Source organism: Sorex fumeus, unplaced genomic scaffold (genome assembly GCF_029834395.1).
Source record: "Sorex fumeus unplaced genomic scaffold, SorFum_2.1 ptg000019l, whole genome shotgun sequence".
NCBI lineage: Eukaryota > Metazoa > Chordata > Mammalia > Eulipotyphla > Soricidae > Sorex > Sorex fumeus.
The window spans coordinates 31,481,165-31,488,825 of NW_026606076.1; positions in this window are offsets into that span (position 1 = coordinate 31,481,165).

Consider the following 7,661-nt stretch of genomic DNA (forward strand, 5'->3'; position numbering starts at 1 on the left):
GTTCTTTGTCCTCTTAGTTATTTCTTCAACGTTCTTGAAGGCATTCCAAGACGCTCTCATCCTCCTGCGCAACTCAGGTGCCAGGTCATTCATCATGTTTCTTTCTCGAACTAGGTATATATAACTTGCATTCGGAGATGATGGTTCCATTGAAAGAGAATGGAGGATCAGAAACGAGGTTGTTTCTCATAAACATTGTCTTCGTAATTGTGATGCTTCATAATTCAGCTGTAGTCCGACCTTTCCACACTCACGGTCGAAGTCGATCATCATTTCTGCCTCTTGGCTGATGTTGGGTATTATTAGAACGATGTCATCAGCAAAGCAGAGGTGGTATAGTTGCCTACCATCTATCTTCACTCCCATTCCTTCCCATTCCAGTCGTCGCATGATGTTCTCAAGGGTGGCACTGAAGAGTTTTGGTGAAATGGTATCACCCTGCCGAACCCCTCTCTTGACATGGATAATTACTTCTTTGTAGAGTGATCAGATCCTCGTAGTGAATCCATAATAGACCTCACGGAGGATCCTGATGTATTGAGTTTGTACACCCTGATTGGCTAGGGCTTCCATGACCGCTTCCGTCTCCATAGAAGCAAAGGCCTTCTTTAAATCAATGAACGTTAGACAGAGCGGCTTCTTGAACTCCTGAGAAACCTCAATGAGCTTAGTAATCGTGTGGATATTGTAGATGGTACTGAATCCTTTTCGGAACCCACCTTGTTCACATGGTTGTTCTTCATCTAGTATTCTGCTAATCCTATTCAGGATGACTCGAGTGAACAGATTGTAGATGAGAGACAATAGGCAGATTGGGTGATAGTTGCCAATGTCGTGGATGCCTTCCTTCTTGTATAGTAGTATGGTCTTGCTGGTTTTCCATTGGGATGGAACCTTGCATTCAGACAGCCTGTGAAGAGCCGAGCCAGTGTATTGATGAGTACTGATGGTAAGTTCTTCAAGTGTTCAGGTCTGATCTTGTCTGGGCCAGGTGCTCTTTGTTTCTTTACCGACGAGATAGCATGTTGAATTTTGAAGGGAGAACATTCAGAATGATATATCCATGGTGCAGAATGTGGTATTTGGGCAAGTGGACGTGGCTATTAAAGAGATCTGAGTAGAAGTCATGAATAATCTTCTCCATTTCCCTTCTGGATGATGTGATAGATCCATCAGGATGTCGAAGGGGAGTCATCTTGGTCTTGTAGTTGGTGAAGGACAGGCGGGCATTATGAAACCTTTTCCCGGCTTCTGCCGCATCTACCAGCATCGCTGTTCTCCTGTCTTTGAGGTCATCCTTTATGGCTTCTCTGCATTGTTTTGCGAGCTTGGACGTTCGCTTGTGGTTGCCTGAGGCATGTGCCAAGCCACATTAGCGAATAAGTTCAAGAGTGTTCGAAGAAAGGCAGTTTTTTTTTGTGGTTATTTCTCTCGGCCCCGAGAGTCCCAGCAGCAGGAATCTCTGAGCAATGCTGGTGTGACCCTCTCACCACGTATGTTAATTAAAATTCTCCTTAACACACCCTACCTTCTCTGATTGCTGTTACCTTTACCCCAGACATCTGGAGATGCTGGAGTTGAATCTGGCTTCTCCTCCATGGAGAACAAAAGAAATGGGACTTCTCATGTGTATAAGAACCTCAAAACTCAGGACAGAAGATGGCACTCTCAGCAATGTGGGGTGCTGTGATATGTGGAAGTGGGGTCTGGAGACCTTTAGAACTAAGTTGGTTGGACACATCGTACTGCAGGAAGGCAAGCCTCTCCTGTGTCACCCTGTTCGCTCTCGGGTAGCTGGCTCTGGAGCACTGCTAACTGGGTATCCTTCCACACATAGAGTGAGTGGGGCAAGCCTCAGGCAGCAGGGACACCCGGACACAGATCCCCAGTTTATTCCCTGACCCAAGGCTCAGTCACACGCGGCCAGGGCCGGAAGATGCTGGACTCTCTCATCCCCTCTCTTACTTTGCGGGTGTATGAGAGTTGAATCCATCAGAGGTGGCTCTTGGCACACGGACCCCACGAGAATGAAGCAGCACCATTGAGGTCTGGGGTCATCCCCCAACCCCCACCCCACCCCACCTGGTCCACACCTCCTGATCTGACTATATTATTTGAGTGAGGGGGTCGGAAGCAGTGTTGGGGGGCCCCACATCCTTCTGGAGTTCGACTTTGGTTCCCACACTCAGGGAACCTCCACTTGCCCTGCTCCCGCAAATGTCTGCGAAAGCCAATGAGAAGTCTCCCTCGAACAGAAGGGAATCCAATGTAGGCTTTTACCTAGGTCAAAGTCCCATTGCTAAGGAGGTTGCCTAGGCAGGTTGAGAGTGGTGATGATCTTCTTTGAAATTCCTTTCCTGGCCTTTTTTTTCTGCAGGAGCTTCTCTGGGTCTGTTGCTGGCCATAGGTGAGGGTGTGATCATAGGTGATCAGGCCTTAGTTCCTGTTTTCTGCAAGGTTGGCCTTCACAACTTCAGAGCTATTCCCGGGAAATTTACTGCCTTTACCTTGGGAGGGGGAGCCATCCCTATCTGCCTGCATGCCTACATCAATTCCCTACAAACCATTAGGAGTTGCTGGACCTTAGGACGTTAGGAGCCCTCAACACTGGCCCCAGAGTAGTGACTCCTGAGTGCAGAGGCAGGAATAAATAATCCCTGAGCACTGTTGACTATGTCTCCCTCCCCAAAGATGCAAATCCTAAGGTTCCCGGTGCTTCCCAGGTAGCTGATTACTCCCTGTGGTACCAGGGGACCATGTGATACTGGAGGTGAGCCCAGAAAAAACTTCTACAGGCAGAGAAAGCCTTGATCACAGGGATCACTGAAATCGCTCACATCTGTAATTTATAAACCTGATCCCCCTGACATAGCGCTTTCTGTTCAATACATAAAACAAGTACTATTTTGTAGGGGTGGGGATAAGGCACAACCAGAAATGGAGTTACTTCTGGCTCCCCAGGCAGGATAACTCCAGGTGGGCCTGGGAGGGAAAGGGATTATATCCTGTCATCCCCTGCAAGACAAACTCCCAGCAGTCCCTAAAATCTAAATTTCGATTTACCTTGAATGCATCATTCAATCTCCCCCAGCCTTTGGGTGGGATACACAATGCCTCCGTTATCTCTGGGTTCCTCATGGCTTGCCCTTTGACCATTTTTTTCATTTTTGTGTCCCACCTGGGTGATGCTCAGGGGTTTCTCCTGAATATGCACTCAGGAATTACTCTGGGAGTGTGGTGCTTGGGGGATCCTACGGCAAACACTCGGCTTCAACCTTTTGATGTCTGAAATATACACTCCTAGTTCATTCTTTACGTTACAGTTCTCAAGTTCAAATTAAACTGGTGTCTTCAGTACTATGAGGGAAAGGGAATTGCTGATGATTGCAATTCAGGGAAACACAAAGATCTTCCCATTCTGTAAACTCTTAAGATTTCTTGCCACTGTGTATTTTCATACGCCTACTAAGGTCTGAGCTCCTGGTGAACCTGAATTAACCTCCTGAGTTTCCTTATATAGCAAACCATAATAATAATAGTAATGATTACTATTTCCTATGCCAGTGTCCCAGCACTTGGACTTGATTTGTATGTTAACCTGTAAAAAATTGGTCCTTTTTTTGGTCACACCTAGAGATGCTCAGGGGATACTCCTGGATTTGCACTCAGGAATCACTCCTTTCTGTGCTCGGGGGACCATATGGGATGCTGGGAATCGAACCTGGGTCAGCTACATGCAAGGAAAACGCCCTACCCTCTGTGCTATTGCTCTAGCCCCTGTAAATAATGGGTCTTGATGATGGAATTCAGGGGAAATCTGATTAAATAGGAACTAAGTAAAAGGGTACAAAAACCACCCCTCAATCACAAATATCAGTGTCACTCTTGGGAGTGCTTGGGGGACTGTATGTGATGCCGGGGACCGAACATATGCCCTGCCAACTGTACTATCACTCTGGCTCCAAGTATAATTTTTCATCCTCTTTTTCTTTTATAAAATCACGTACCCATAGGTAAATCATAGCCTGAAAACCTGGCCTGTAAGCTCTGAGCATTTCTGGATGTGGTCCCAAAACCGAAACAACAAACCCAGAGGACTGATCGTTCAGAACATATTACTAGATTTTGCACCTCTACTGTTGGCAGTTAACTCCTCATTGCCTTTATTTGGGCAGGAGGATTGGCTATGCGGGATTTTGCCAAACCCAGCAGCTCTCCGGGATCACTCCTTGGCAATTCAGGTTGTGAAGTTAAGTCTTTTGCGTTCATGACAAATGCCCTGCCACTCACTGTCAGCTCTTTCGTGCCGCTGATAGCCTTTGAAATTGCAGCCTGTACTTCTGGCTCAAGTTTGCACCAGGAGGCCCCAGGTGCCAGCAACCCTGTCCTGACCTCTATCTACCAGCTGGGCCTCAGCCCTGCCCCCTGCTGTAACTTTCTCACAAGGTTCACATTATTTATATAGAATTTGAATTCCTGCAGTCAGAGATAGGCCAGGAATGCAAGACCTATCCTTGCAAGGAGTCTACCATAATACAGTCTCCTGTAAAAAGCAGGATTCCTCCAAGCACCTCTCAGGTAAGCTCAAAGTTCTGCCACCTTTAGCAAAATCCAAACCTGCATTCTACAAAACTGGTTGGTGGAGGTTGACTAGTGAACAAATTACATATATATATATATATATATACGTAGATATAGATATACACACATACACAAACACACACATATATGTGTATATATACATATATATGTGTATATGTATACATATATATGTGTAATGGTAAAGTAAAGGCCCTCCCATTGATCATCGATTTGCTCGAGCGGGCCCAGTAACGTCTCCATTGGAGACTTTGTTGTTACTGTGTCTGGCATATCGAATACTCTCGGTAGCTTGCCGGGCTCTCCGAGAGGGGTGGAGGAATCGAACTCGGGTCGGCCATGTTGGCTGCGTGTGTATATATATATATATATATATATATATATATATATATAGTCATACCCTGTGGTTGCTGCCAAAAGGTAACAAATGGTACTCAGTGTTGTGCCGGGGTATACAGGTCAGCCGTGTACAAGGCCAGTACCCTACCAGACTATAGCTGTGGCACCTAAATTTATTGATTTATTTTTGGTTGACTACACCCAAGGGAGATTAGAGTTTACCTCGGCTCTGTTCTCATTGATAATGCTAGGTTTGGGGACCCTGTGAGGTGGTAGAGATTGAACCTCGGTCAGCTATGTGCCAGACAAGCAACTCGTGGTCTGTGCTTTCTCTGTAGCCATCATAAAAATGCTTCTTTGCTAAGTCGAGATAGTTGTGTTCTTTTTTCTGATTAACTACACAATTCACTTTCTTTTTTTTTTTCTTTTTGGATCACCCCCAGTGATGCACAAGGGTCATTCTTGGCTCATGCATTAAGGAATTACTCCTGGCGGTTCTTGGGGGACCATTGGGGATGCTGGGAATCAAAGCTGGGTTGGTCGTGTCCAAGGTAAACACCCTCCCCACGGTGCTATCGCCCCAGCCCCCCCCCCCAGAACACTTTTTTGTGTTTTTGTTTTCGGATCACAGCCAGAAGTGCTCTGGGCTTACTCCTGACTCTGCACTCAGGAGTCACTCCAGGGGGGCCTGGGGGAACCTATGAGAAGTGGGAGTTTGAACAGGATTTACACGTTAACAGGTCTCTCCTGGTAGCTCTCTCTCACTGTCCACATTTTGTGCTCTTGAGCCACTTCTCCACCCTGGACAGTTGTTGCTTTGGACCGATGAAAGTAGAATGAGGACCAGGCTGGTTGCTGATTACTTGCAGTTTATTCAGTCTCTTGTCTCCCAGCTCTATCCAACCCTCTCTCTAACTCACTCTCCAATGCTCTCTGTGACTCCTCTCCAATCTCCCCAGCCACTCTTACTCTCAGCTCTCAGCCTTCTCTTTATGTCGCAACCGTGTCCTCTAATTCTGTGTCTCTTCTTCTCTCACTCTCTCGTCATCCTGTTGTTCATGGATTGACTCAAGCAGGCCCCAGTAATGTCTCCTTCTTCCTATCCCTGAGATTTTAAGAAGTACCACATTTGAGGCTCTTTCAGGGTCAGGAGAAAGAGAACCATGATTGTTACTGGTTTTTGGCATATTGTATACACCATGGGGAGTTTGCCAGACTCTGCGGTGTGGGCAGGATACTTCTGGTAGCCTGCCAGTTTTTCCAGATTAAGACTAGATAAAAAAAAATTTCGTGTGGCCGTGCACTTCCCAGAGCACAGTTTTATAGTCTTTGGGTCTTGGCCATTGATGGGATTACACGGCACCGGGGAGAGTTGGTGGGTGTCACGCCTACATACTGGAAGATGGGAGATCTGGGTGGAGGAGGCCCAGTCCCAGTGCAGCTTGGAGATCTCAGGCCCAGGTCCTGCACACTTGGGTTCCTCTGCCGGTTCTTCATGTGTGAGGCTTGTGCGAACTTGTGGAGAGTGGTCTTAAGCATGGCTGTGGCTCGAACCAGAGGTCGTGAGCTGCCGGGGCTCTGCTCGGGGTTGGGAGGGAAACTCAACACACCCTCCTCCAAAAGGCACCAGTGAGAAAGCCAGACATGGAGGCAGGAGACTGCGTGTTTTCTTTCAGGAGCAGGGTTTTATAGTCTCTGGGTCTTGGCCATTAATGGGATTACACAGCACCGGGGGCAGTTGGTCGATGTAACGCCTATATACTGGAAGATAGGGGATCTGAGTGGAGGAGGACCATCTCTTTTCTCAGTCTCCTTCATTCCCCCTGTCTCCCTGAAGCTGCTCTTCTTCTTCTCTCACCACGACCACAATCCATGCCTCCCCACGGGAAGCGCAATGAAAAATGATTTTCTAGACTTCCCCATTACCTGCAGCCCATGAAGAAAAAGCAGCCCTAAAGGTGTGTTACTCCTCTCCTTCGACCAGCAACTTAATTGACATATTTAGTTTTACTTCCTAATGATTAACATTTTGTATGGACATAGTCGTAGAAACTTTTAGACTTGTTGGTGACTCTCCTGGGGACTTCTCACCACAGATTCAGACTCAGGCCGGATCAATCACTCCCAATCCCAGCAGCGTTCAAGTCTAGTTATTACTTTTTGATTCGTGACAAAATTTGTCCATGACCAGGCTCTTATAGATAAGCATTATGGTACTTTGGCCAGGCCCATTTCGATCCCAGCGTAGCTAGCTCACCACTTGCCCACATCGGACCCTTCTTTATGAGATTGAGGAAGTAAGGGCAGCTGAGGCTTCAGTCTAGAGAGCAGATGTCCAAGAGGTAATATTATCTGGAGACCAACTCTCAAGCTCAGGCTTTTCTTTGTAACTGTCTTCCTGTATCCATTCAAAAAGCAATTGCTCTGAAATAGCTACCCATGCAAAAGACATTAAGGAGAAGAGAAAGACAATATTTACAAGTCAAAGTCTGATCAGTTGACAAAGGTAATTGAAAGGTTATGGGCAATCAAGAAACATAAGATCTCACCTGCCAGGGAGCAAGGGCAGACCACTATTATACTACAATACCTGGTGATCCTCAATGGTTTCTCTTGGCTCTGCACTCAGGTATTATTTCTGATAGTGTTCCTGGAAACTACAGGATCCTGGGGATTGAACCTAGGTTGGCCATTTGCAAAAAACGCCCTACCCAGATCTACAG